This window comes from Canis aureus, chromosome 9, assembly GCF_053574225.1.
Source record: "Canis aureus isolate CA01 chromosome 9, VMU_Caureus_v.1.0, whole genome shotgun sequence".
Lineage (NCBI taxonomy): Eukaryota > Metazoa > Chordata > Mammalia > Carnivora > Canidae > Canis > Canis aureus.
The window spans coordinates 70,232,257-70,245,297 of record NC_135619.1 but is presented as its reverse complement, the minus strand read 5'-3'; the positions used below and the strand labels follow the sequence as shown (position 1 = coordinate 70,245,297).

General features: G+C 39.4%; 1 protein-coding gene across 15 annotated transcripts in view; it reads right to left on the bottom strand.

The window, feature by feature from the left end:
* LOC144321119 (uncharacterized) overlaps window positions 1-13,041 on the bottom strand; it is an 83,649-nt gene that overhangs the window by 38,348 nt on the left and 32,260 nt on the right. The window contains exons 2-3 of one of the 15 annotated variants that reach the window (XM_077910533.1): window positions 10,732-10,824; window positions 9,111-9,210 (exon numbers count right to left, since the gene is read on the bottom strand). The exons of 6 other annotated variants lie outside the window; for them this stretch is intronic. The gene's annotated coding sequence lies outside the window, so the exon portion shown is untranslated. Of the gene's footprint in view, window positions 1-5,597; window positions 5,803-9,110; window positions 9,211-10,731; window positions 10,825-13,041 lie in introns of all 15 variants that reach the window. 8 more of the 15 variants (XM_077910534.1, XM_077910536.1, XM_077910539.1 and 5 more) reach the window with 8 other exon arrangements.

Genomic DNA, 13,041 nt, shown 5'->3' with positions numbered 1-13,041 from the left:
TTAACCAACTGAGCCACCCAGGTGTCCCCTGCTCATTTTTAAATTTTTCTCTCTGTTCTTCAGACTGTGTAATTTCTATCCACCTTCAAGTACACTAATTATTTCCTTTTTCATGTCCATTCTACTACTGAAACCACTCAGTGATTATTTTATGTACTGAACTTGTCAGTTCTAAAATGTCCATTTTTAAAAAATATTTTATTTATTTATTTGAGACAGAGAGCATGACAGAGAGATAGCAGGAGGGGGAAGCAGAAGAGGCAGGAGCAGACTCCCTGCTGAACAGGGAGCCTGAGGCAGGACTTAATCCCAGGACCATGACCTGAGCCAAAGGTAGATGCCTAACTGACGAAGCACTCAGGTGCCATAAAATGTCCATTTTTCTTCCTTTTTATTGCTTCTATTTTTTGTGTTCACATATCTTTACATTTATCCTTATATTCAAGAGTGTTCATTCATCTTTACTTCAGGGATGATATTATAATAGCTGCTTTAAATATTTTGTCTGAAAAAAAAAAAGATTTTGTCTGATAATTCCAACATCTGGTTGATCTCAGAGTTGGCATCTGATGACTGTCTTAGCCCTTTGCAATTGGTCAGATGTTTTTGTTTTTTTGTTTGCTTGTTTGCATTGTTTTTGTACATCAAACAATTTTGGAGGTAACTTTGAATATTATTTTTCAAGACTCTGGATTCTTCTAAAATCCCCTGAAAGAGGTTGATTTTAGTTTCGTTTTAACAGGCAATCACCTGATTTGCCTGACCCTGCAAGTCCTATCTCACTTTCTGTGGTTGGTGTTAATGTCAGTTAAGTTTTCAAAGTCTTTGCTCTGCTGTTTGGAGCTGCCTGCACATGTACTACCCAGGGCTCAGTCTGGGGTTTAGTTTATAGTTTATTTCACTGTCCAGTTCCTACAGCCTTTACTATGCTTCCTTGGCTTTGCTTCTCCCAAGCAGTTCCCAGGAGTGGATCTTGGCTTTATGCAAGTTCATACATAGAAAACAGGTGTCCCTTTCACAGACCTCTGCTTTCCAGATTTTTCTCCTTAGCTTCCAAATTCCACTCTTCCTAGTCCCTCTGGCCAGAAAGAATTCTTTCTGGATTTTAACCCTGCCATGCTGTTGGCTAATTCCATGTGACTGGGGCCATCTTTAGAGCACAGTGGCAAGAAAAGAAACCAACATGTTCTCCAAACTACTGGGATCCCTATTATTAGCACCCCCTTGGCAGAGAGAAGGGTCTCATCTTAGAATGTTAGATACTGCAATGCTTCTATGATGGCAGTACAGTTCTGCTTCTGGGATTGCCCTCGGAACAGGACTGGGAGAGAAAAAATGTATTTCTGGAAAGGGGAAGGGAAATTTTCCCATACTCTCCAACATGTGGGAGTTTACTGTCTCTGTCCTCTGGCTAGAAATAGAGGGTTTCCACGGTTTTCTTTCCTATGCCCACTGCACATTCAGTGATGTGACCCATCCTTGAATCTAAGCAGGGAGATAAAGGAAGGCGACCCCCCCCCTCAAACCTGCAAATATCATTTCAGTCATGGAAAGTTATTCACATGTTTACTTTAGTTTATATTCACCTGTTATTGTTCAGTTTCTAGAATCTTCAGTAGGTAGTTTTATTTGTATTCTGTTCAAAAATTTTCATTGCTATCAGACTGTAGTTGACTTATGCCATTTTAGTCAACACTGGGAAAAATTAATTTATATTGCACGTTTAGGAATTGCTTTGAAAAATTTTTATCTAATTTTGCTTTTGACTGTATAAAGTATTTCTGTGGCTCCAAAGCAAAAACCACAGAACAGAGTTGTTATGAGTCCAACTGTGTCCCCTTGAAATCCATATGCTGAAGCTCTTACCTCCAGCTCCTCAGAATATTACTGTATCTGGAGGCAGAGATTTTAAAGAGGTGACTAAATCAAAATGAGGTCACTAGAGTGGTCCCTAATCCAGTTTGACAGGTCCTCTTGAGATGAAATTTGGACACAGAGAGACACAAGGGATGTGTCTACATTGAGAGAAGATCATGTAAAGACATAGGAGGAAGGTGCCCTCTGCAAGGAGAGAAGCATCAAGAAACCAAATCTGTTGACATCTTGATCTTGGACTTCAAGCCTCCAGAACTGTGAGCCAATACACTTCTGTTGTTGCAGCCACCCAATCTGTGTATTTTGTGATGGTAGCCCTAGCAAGCTGATGTCAGAAGACCAGGTTCTATCTTGCTTTTCTCCTGTCCATTCCCCATTTGCTGTGTTTGTACTATTTACCTTTATACGTGCCATGATCTTCTGCAAGATTTGTCTTTTTGTTTTTGTTTTCTTGCAACAACATCTCAAGTTTGGTAGTGTTATTTCTAATTTTATCCATAAAGATACTATTAGGGCTGGTGAACAGGAGAGCTGGCCTCTGACACAGTCCAAATGCGTCCTGCCACATGGCACTGCTAAGTAAAACTCGCACGCAAATCCAGAGAGGTAAATGAACAGGCGTATGATTCCCCACGTTCTCATTTAACTGCAGCTCAAAAGCGTAAAAGTAATAAAAATATGTCATTTTAATTCACCAATCTTTTTTTCTTCTCCCAAACTGTGGCTCATGCAGCCAGGGAGGTGCAGATCCCTTCCCGAAAATTTTTGACAAACTCCAAGCACCATTCAGAAATGTGAAGGGCTCTCAGCGGGACCTTGTTATTCTGAACATTAATACAAAGCCATTCCGTACGATACAATACAACTTGATTTTGTATGGCACCCCATTCAAGTAGGAACCCCAATGGAAGCTTACACATCCTGTTTTTAATCAGATTTGAGTGATTTAATTTCAAACACACAACCACTTTTGCCTAATGCAACCTGCATTTGAAGAAAGGTTCCTTCGTGACAACTGAGTGAGAGAATGACAGGGGTTTTATTCTGACTCTGACTCAAAAGGCCACATTTTGCCTCTGATGAGGGTACATAAATACCACCTAGGGTAGGGTGAGTGATGGGTGGCATGCGATTTTCCATTTTCCCCTTCTATGAAGTACTTACGTGCTAAAATTATAGTATTGAATAACAACAAAAAATACCAAAAATGCCTTAGTTGTTGTTTTTTTTTTTTTTTTTCCTTGAAAAAAAAAAAAAGTTCTGTTTATCCTCCGAAGGTAGAAAGGCAGCTTGGTAAAATGAAGTAAAGAGTGGATCAAGATTCTTGGCCTTTGTTCCAGGGTCTACCAACTAACTGACCAACTTTGTGATCTTAACAGCTTTTCTTCCCTTATATTCAGTTTCTAAACCCTAGAGGACCAAAGGTCCATGCTTTGGAGTATACACTCTCTGTGACTTCTGTTTATTAACACAGATCCCTGCTGAGCTTCTTCTACTTAGGCTTGGTCTCTGAGTACTTAGGAGAATCCACTGATCCGTTACACTTAGGTTACAGATACTCAAAGAGAAGCTCTTGTTTGAACAGACATTTTGAGCTAAAGCTAATGTTTGGGAATTGGGGGAGGCAGTGAAACAGTGGCAGGATAGGATTAATACATAGGGTTGATAGCAGAAAGAGAGGTTCCTTATCCTGATAGCTTGGCTTTATTTATAGGTGACCAACAAAGACTAAATGGACAGCAGTGAGGCAACCTCTTAAAAGGCAGATGTGCCTATTAATCTAGAGCATGAATCACACACAGATAAGAAGTAGCAGAACCAGTATTTGACCTTTGTTGGTCTTGTTCTAGTATAAGCTTGCTTAGCCACAATTCTATTTTACCTTACAATTTAAGGTAGAACCTTTCTGCCTCCGGTTGTTTCCTTAAACCCTCTTGGCACTACTGATTTCCTTCCATAATTCTATACCTTAAGGCTGCAGAAGCAGCAGATCCTTTTCTGAAAAATACCCCCCTCACCAGTGTAGCCATGGCAAGGATCCTCGGAGGTGGGCAATACGCATGCATATTGTCTGCAGTTTGGTCTACTTAATTCAGACAACAGAAACAAGTGATTGTAATTATCCTACAGGAAATCTATGACTTCTGTTTAATTGCCTATTTGGTCTTCTACTTCCCTACAATCCTAATTCTCTCCATAACTGTGGAGCAGGACAGCAGGTGACCTGTCTGATGACCCTGTTTCCTTAAGTGAAGCTGATTATCAGTTGTCTTAATCAACAGATTAAAAGAAGATGAAGACTCCACAGAGCCTTGCAGCCCTGCTGCTTTTGACACCCCCACTCCCCCACCCCCAGTCCCAGGCTATGTCTGCTGACTCAAGTCCTGGCCTAGATCCTGACCCTTGGATGAAGCAACCTTATATGGCTCCGTAGCCATGCAGGTTAGCTCTTGTTTTCACAGGCTTTGATCCTTAGCACTTATGTGTCGCCTTTGGCTCAATCCCAAATCTCATTCTAGCTTATTGGCTTCTGTCTGCTGGGCCCAGCAACTGAGAACCCAACCCCAGCCATTGGCCCATTCTACCTCTGATCCCTACAGATAGGGTTTCCTTAGTTAATACCTCCAAACTGTCAGCCTAATAATCTTCCAAGAATTAATCCTACATCTTTGACAAGGGGAAAGTTAAAATCACTAGCCTAATAGACTACCTTTTGGGAACTGTGTGGTTTTTTCCATTACCAGCAGCCAATATGTCAATTCTCCAACACCAACCATTGTCACCAGCCATTGAACCATTTGGTTCAATTCAGACACTAACTACCTAAAGTTAATGCAGAGTAAGGGCTCAGCCTCACAAGACTGCCCTCATTTCAGATGCCAGCTGCAAGTGAAACCCCCAGACTATCCATACTTCTATCCAGACAAGTACAAATGTGGGGGCTCCTGCAACCCCCTACTTGGTTTCCATAATTTTCTAGAACAACTTACAGAACTTAGGAAAGCATTCATGATTACTGGTTAATTATAAAGGATACAACATAAGAATGGACAAATAGAAGAGATGCATCCAATAAGGTATTGGGGGAGGGGTGCAGTATAGAGTTTTCATGTCCTTTTAGAGTGCTCCATCCACTTGGCACATCCATGTGTTCACCAACCCAGAAGCTCCCCAAATCCTATCCTTTAGAAGTTTTTAGAGAGGCATCAGTCTATAGATGTAATTGATTAAACCATTAGCCACTGTGACTTAATTTAATCTCCAGCTCCTGTCCCTTCCAGGGTAGGTCAAGAGGTAGGGCTGAAGGTTCCAATCCTTAGGTTCTGGGTTGACTTTTCTGGTAACCATCTCCCCCCCCACCAACATCTTGAAGCTATGTAGTCTGCTTCATCCTATGAGTCATTTCAATGAAATATAAAAGGCACTCTAATCACTCAGGTGGGTTTTAGGAGCATTACATCAGGAACCAGGACAAAGACCAATTTTTAAAAACATTATTATACCACAGAAACCTAATAAAAATTTAAACCTAGGATGAACGCAACCTACCCAAGATTTCAAAGAGGAATCTATGTCATTGGTCAGAAGAGAAACACTTCTCCAATTTGCAAGACCCTGGAGCTGCAGAGGCCAACAAGAGGCTCTGCTGGGGATCAAGCACAGTTGTGTTGAACACAGAGATACTGTCAGCTACCAAGATTTCCTGAGGACATATTATATACCAGGTGCTAGTCAAAGCTGTGAGATTACACTTGAAAACAAACTAAAGCTACTGTCCTCCAGCAGCTATGTTCTAGTTGTAGGAGATATACAATTCTTGTACTGTGTCTTCAGGTTGTCCTAAGAAACTCCTTCCAGCTGCAGGATGAGGTATCTCAGAAGGAAAAGATGGATGAGAGGAACCATGCCACAGAGAAGTGCCAGGAACTGAAAAAAAAAAAAAAAGTACTAAACTCATTAATGGAACCTAATGGGAAAAAATAGGGTAAGTCACCTCACGGTGGAACTTGGAAGTTCTAGACATGTATCTCAGTTCCCTCTACCAAAGAGGCCAAGCCACAAGATGTCCACATGAACTTGGACCCCTCTGAGAACAACTGTCATCTTTTAATGTCACTATTGAGGAAAGAGGGACACCAACGCCACTGTTCAGATCTCCTACCCTCTCCCTGTTCTCCCATCACTGAAGCCACACTGGCCTATGGATTGTTCATTCAGGAAATCAAGCACATTCTTGATCCTGGACATTTGCACGATTCCAATAGTCTTTCTTGCAATACTGAAGTAGTTCACTCCCATGTTGCATTTAGATCTTGATTCAAGCATAGCTCAGAGTGGCGTTCCCTGCCTATAATGTATCAGTTATATTTTCCTCCTACACACAACATATTTATACCCTCTCACTCTGGGTTTCCTTTTCTTATTACAACTTGATTTATATCTATTTGCTCCATCTCCTTATTTCTAAGACAACTTTACCTGGAAAGTTCTTTGATTATTTTATTCATGACATAGTACCTAACACTATGTACTTACCTAACTATTTGATAAATGACCATTGTTTGAAGATGTATATATAGTTGTGACCTAATGCAATGTGGCTCAGTAACTCTGGTCAAAGATGACTGGACTACAGAAGGAACAATGGCTTCTTATAGCCAATTTGTAGGGTGGCTGGTGGACTCGGAGTTCTGCCTCACTGGAGCTATGTACCCATCACATCCTTTGTTTTTTGGATTGAAATGTGAGATACTGAGACAGAGACCACTGGGACAGGGAGTATTTGTAGAAAGACAATGGCTAGGTCCCATTAGAGCATGGGTGTACAGTTTTCTTCTGCTGAGAATATAAAAGGAATACTCAAGAGTTCCAGTGTGTGGAAAGCATTGGGTCATGAGGCCCAGAAGTACTGTGGTTTCTGTTCTTTCCAGTTATTTTTTAAATCCCTCCAGAGCTGATACAAGTGGCTGAGGATCCAGTTTTCCTTTTGTAATGTGTCTCTCTGCACCAAACCCTCCGTGCTTTGAGTAAATTGAAAGGATCTCTTGTTTCTCGGAAACCAAGAAATCTTAACAATATTTTCATACTTTATGTGGGTTTTCAGGCCTGGTAATGCCAAGATATGTTTGGGTTACAGAGGAAGGAAAAGGAGAAAAAAGGGAGAAATGAATAAAGGGAGAAAGTCTAAATTAGAAGGAAGGAAGTTGATGGACACCTCTTGAGGACCTGACATATATTAATTGTGTGTCTAAATGATCACGCATATTTTATTTTCACATATTTAGGATGGTTTAGGATACAAACAATAACAACAACAAACACCCTCTTCAAACTGGCTTAAGGAATAAGGGAATTTGTCTCATGTGCAGGGAATCCAGGTCTAATGTAGGTATAGAGCATAATCAAGGACTGAGTTTCAGTTGTCCCCCCTTCTTTTGTCCCCATTTGGTGTGACAGCTTCATCCTCAGGATAGCTCCCCTTATTGCCATGTGATGGAATCTAGATCTCTGAGACAGCATGCTTTTAGGGGTCAAGAGAGAAGTTTAATCCCCCATGTGACAGCCCAACCTATCACTACTCAAGTTATGGGTTTTTGAACTTGCTCTACAGAGTGACAAGATGACCATTATTGACTGTAATGGCTCAACTACTCTTGAATGTGAGGATCTTCTCTACCCTTTCAAGTCACAGAAGTTGCATAGGGTAAAATTGTATACTTGAATCAAAGATAGATTCTTTTCCAAAAAAAGAAGTGAAGAAGGGATGTATCATCACCATTTCAGAGATAAGAAAATTGAGACTCAGTGAGATTAAGTATCATGTTCATACAATAGTAATGGACCATTCAACTAAGTGACAAGTTGACATTTGTACCCAGGTCAGTGTATTTTAAAGCCTGTATTTATTGCATAAAGGATAAAGGAGGGAGAAAGTGAGAGAGGAAGAAGAAAAGAAGGAAAAGTAGGAAACAGAGAACAAGCAAGAAGTGAGGAAGTCACAAGCTTCTTTCCCCAGCAGGCCTTGCTATGCACCCGGGCCAGCTTAAGAACCAACTGTCACCATGTGGTTTTCCAGCTCATTACTCCTTGGCATCAGCAAGTTCTCATTTGTGAGAAGAAAACAATGACTTTAAAAGGCTCATAAAGATTCTTGGACATCAACAGAGGCTTCCCCAAACATAATTTCATTACATTTGGAGAAAAGCGAATCTGCGTTTTTCAGAGACAATCTTTGCTTCCAGATATATTAATTTACAAATGAACAGAAAGCAAGGGTCCTGTGGTTGGCTGAACTCCAGATATTAGAGTAAGAAAATAGCTGGAGTCATTCAACTAAACTCAAATGTAACAGAGATTCCAATGCCTGACTTTTAAAGAAGCTTCCAGATTTATGATTTCATTCTGGACTTGGATTTCTTGGTACCTGAGACTAGTAATATTTTAAGAGGGAAGAAGTTTTCCTTCTGTCCAATGGGACATCCTAGCCTGTTTCTGCTGTGATATCAAGATTATTTGAGTGTCCTGTCTTGGGATTGAGTGTGAACTGGAACTGACAGTGAGCAAATCCTGTGGACCACAGCACCCGGGCAAAGGGTGTTACTTAATACTCAAAGTGAAGCCTGCAGGCCATTTGGTGGTTTTTGGAAGAGTCCTGCCACATGTGACTAGGGTTGGAGGAGCCAATGTTTCCAGAAGAGATCTGAAAGGAGCTAGGTAGGAGTCCAGAGCCCTTGATAATTAGGACAAGATGCTGGGAATCTCCAGGAAAAATCATGCTCTCATCAGAAGATCTATGCTCTGAACCAGTCAGTGATGAGATTAAGGACATCACTGCCCAGAGGGAATACTTCATATTTAATGCCCCAATTCCTATTGTACCAGTGTATTCACTGGTTGGCAGCCAAATTTTCTTCCAAACTCATATGAATTTGAGTCTTAAGCATATCCTTTATTGGCTTAATCACGTGCTTCAGTTCCTTTAGATGCAAAATGGAGAACACATATGCAACTCGTGATTTCTGCGGGTTGGTTTGTTGTCAGCAGTAAGAGAACAGAGGTAAGCAAATGCCTAGAAGGTTGCATTACACATGGAAAATAATAACAATTAATAAGTTAAAAACCTAGCAATTAATGTAATTATTAATAACATCAAAACCTACATATTAATTTGAGTGAGATGTCATGGCAAAATATCACAGACTGAGTGGCTTAAACAACAGAAATTTGTTTCTCACAATTCTGAAAGCTGGAAATCCAAGATCAAGTTGTCAGCTGATTTAGTTTCTAGTCAGGGGTCTCTTCCTAGCTTGCAGATGACTGTCTTATTGCCACGTCCTCCCATGGCAGAGAGGGCAGTTTGGGTTGGGAGGTGGGGAAGAAAGAGAGAGAGAAAGATAGTTATCTTCTGCCTGTTTTTACAAGGGCACTAATTTTCATCAGATCATCTATGTCTCAAAGGCCCTGTCTCCCAATACCATCATATTGAGGATTAGGGCTTCAACATATGAATTTTGGAGTATACAAACATTCATCTGTAACTATACACACACACACACACACACACACACACACATACACACACACACACACACAAATGTCCCTACAGTTTTCCTTGACTGAGACTATCAGGTTTTCCAAGGCTTCTAAAGGTGCTTAGCATGGTAAAATGGTATCATTAGAGGAAGGATTAATCACATCTAAAAGGGTACACTTGAGCCTATGTTCTTCAGAGTTCCCTCCAGGGATTTGTCAAAGCTGGTGTGGTAACTACATGAGAGTAGTTGCAAATCCACACTGAGTATTCCATTAAGCATCACGGCCCAGAAGAAACTTTGGACTGAAAAATGACAGAAACACCTTTCCCTGGTAACCCATGCAACTTGTCCTGGGGTTGCCTTGAAAAGCTTTCATTTTTAAATTGCCTTGTTTTATTGGCCAGAGAGTAGGACTCATTCCAATTGGAAAGCAGGAGTAGAAGATAGAATAACATTTGTTGTGGAGATCACCCCTCCCAGGACTGCCATTTTCTTTCCTTTTCTATTATTTAAGTTACTAAGTTATTTTCTCCAAAGAAGCAGGGAACCATTTTCAATTCATTTTAGCTACCTGACAATTGTACCTACAATTCCAACTTTGGTGTCTATGGTAAACCTTACTAATATTTCACAAAAATCTTTTCTACAAAATCCCGAAGAGGCATAACAACATTTAACACAGAGCTCCACACAAACTATTGCCAATAAACATTTGCAAATCAGTATAAAATCAATTTCCTATATATGCTGAGCTACTTCCTAGATGGGCCTGGATGATGGGAACGTTCACATCTTTGGTTTGACAAAGTCTCAGAAATTTCAGAAATATTTAGGGCATCTGGGTGGCTCAGTTGGTTAAACATCTAACTCTTGATCTCAGTTCAGGTCTTGATCTCAGGGTCCTGAGTTCAAGCCTCGAGTTGGGTTCACTTAAAAAAAATCACTGGGGCACCTGGTGGCTCAGTAGGTTAAGCGAGTTGACTCTTGATTTTGGCTTAGGTCATGATCTTAGGGTCCTGGGATTGAGCCCTGTGTTGGGCTCTGTGTTGAGTGTAGCCTGCTTAAGATTCTCTCTCTCCCTTCCCCTCTGCCCTTCCCCCTGTTCTAAATAAATAAATAAATAAGTAAATAAATAAATCTTTAGTTAAAAATATAAATATCAGAAATATTTGGATCATGGAAGGATCAATGGAAAGATTATAGATATTAGAATTTGATAATTACTTGAATCCTGATTGTGTCAAATCTAAACTCTATAGCTTTGAGGAAATTCTTTATGACTCAGTTGTCTTATGTGATAATAAGGAAAAATATTGCCTACCTACAGACGTGGTCTCAGGTGATCTTGTCTGTCAAGCCTTTGGTGCAAGATAGAGTAAATTGGCTCTTTTCTACCATAAGCTACTCTTGTATCCTGTGTGGGATAAGTTTATATCCCTGATAAATAATTAACTGAACATTCCTAGAATTAAAGAACCATATCACAGATAACTTTATGTTAATATCAATATTTTGAAGAGAGGTCCAATTCTGGTAATATCAGAGTAACTCGTATTGGATTTATACTAATGGCAATAACAATTACAACTCTGAAAAAATATTTTAAAATATTTGGAAGTGGGAATCCTGGGTGGCTCTGTGGTTTAGTGCTGCCTTCTGCCCGGGGCATGATCCTGGAGACCTCAGATCGAGTCCCACGTCAGGCTCCCTGCATGGAGCCTATTGCTCTCTCTGCCTGTGTCTCTGTTTCTCTTTCTCTCTGGTGTCTCATGAATAAATAAATAAAATCTTAAAAAAATAAAAAAAGATATTTGGAAGTGTTGGAGAGCAAGCAAAACTAGGTAAATATGATTCTTGAAATGAGAGATAAATTAGATGAGTTCCAAATTTACTCAGCTTTTTCAGTGTGAGTGTTAGGGAAGAAAACTCAGACATAAAAGAATAGCATTACTGGGTGAAAGAGAAAGAGATATGAACTTAAGACTGGAAATTGATCAGGGTTTGAATAGAATATAATGACCCACATTTAAGAAGCCCCAAATTCTACATACTAGCTATTTTCTAAACCTTTGACTATTCCTAAAATTCATATTCATGAGAAAAGCACCAAGAAATTATTAAGAAGCCCAACAAAAACCAGCAGCTGAGAGCTAAAGAACTGGGTGGTTTCAGTAGTTACTCGGTACTGGGAAGACATAATTTGGAAGTGATGTCTGTCTCATCAAATTACAGAAGCTTAGTAAAAACTATGTGTTTTTCACTGGAAACAGAGAAGTACTGTGCCAAAAGAACAAACACTAAACCCAGGGACCATGCAAAGAAAATAAAATAAAGTAAACTGGCCCTAGAAAGAAATAAATCCAATCCAAGAAGACCTTCTAGGAAATTAATTATCTTGCATGGAAATAACAAAACCAAACAACAACAACAAAAATCTCAACATTGTTATGAAAAACAACAAAATCCAGGAGTGTCCACATAAATCTACAATTTCATGTATGCAATAAAAATTCCCTAACTGTACCTAGAAGGAAGGAAATGTAGTTAATAATCAAGAGGAAATATAGAAAAGAGGAACAGACTGGCAGAGGACTCGAGGATGAGATTCATAGAAAGGGACTTTAATACAGATATTATAACTTTCTTTTTTTAAAAAAATTATTTATGATAGTCACACACAGAGAGAGAGAGAGAGGCAGAGACATAGGCAGAGGGAGAAGCAGGCTCCATGTACCGGGAGACCGACGTGGGATTCGATCCCGGGTCTCCAGGATCGTGCCCTGGGCCAAAGGCAGGCGCTAAACCGCTGCGCCACCCAGGGATCCCCAGATATTATAACTTTCTTAAAGAAATTACAAAAAAGAAAAGAGTGAAAGAATTAGTAAACATTTGAGCATTCTGAGGAGAGACATCAAAGCTATAAGAAATAACCTAAGGACTTTTTAGAATAGAAAAATACTCTATACAAAACAATAGTGTGGATCTAAAGCAGTTTGAATACAACAGAAAAAGGACCTGTGGATGGTTCAATATAATGTGGAGTCCAGCCATAAAAGAAAATACTAAAATCATTTAAACAGAGCTTCAAGAATACGTGGAACAGTATGAAATTTTCTACTATGAGTGTAATCAAAATCCCAGAAGGAGAGGATAAAGAAAGTGGTGAAAAAAATAAATGAAGAAATAACGACCAGAAACGTTCAAATTTGGAGAAAAAAAAAATTCATTCACAAGACTAAGAGGCTCAGGAAATAACAGGCAGATAACAGAGTCAAACTGCTGTAAACAATGAATAAAGATAAAATTATAAAGTATCCACAGAAAAAATATACTAATTACAAGGCAATAAATATAATAATGATGACTAACTTTTAATTAGGTATGATAGAGGTCAGAAGGCAGTGAAATTGAATCTTTAAAGTGCTGCAAAAAGATCTGTTGATTCAGAAATCCATATTGAGTAAAAATATCCCTTAGAAGTAATAGTATAATTAAAATATTTTATATTTTTAAAAATCTGAGTAAATTCATCGCTAGCAAACTAGAGAATAAGAAATGTGAAACAAATTTCCTCAGGCAGAGGACAATAATATCAGGTTAAAATTCTGATTTACACAAAATAAGGAGGAAT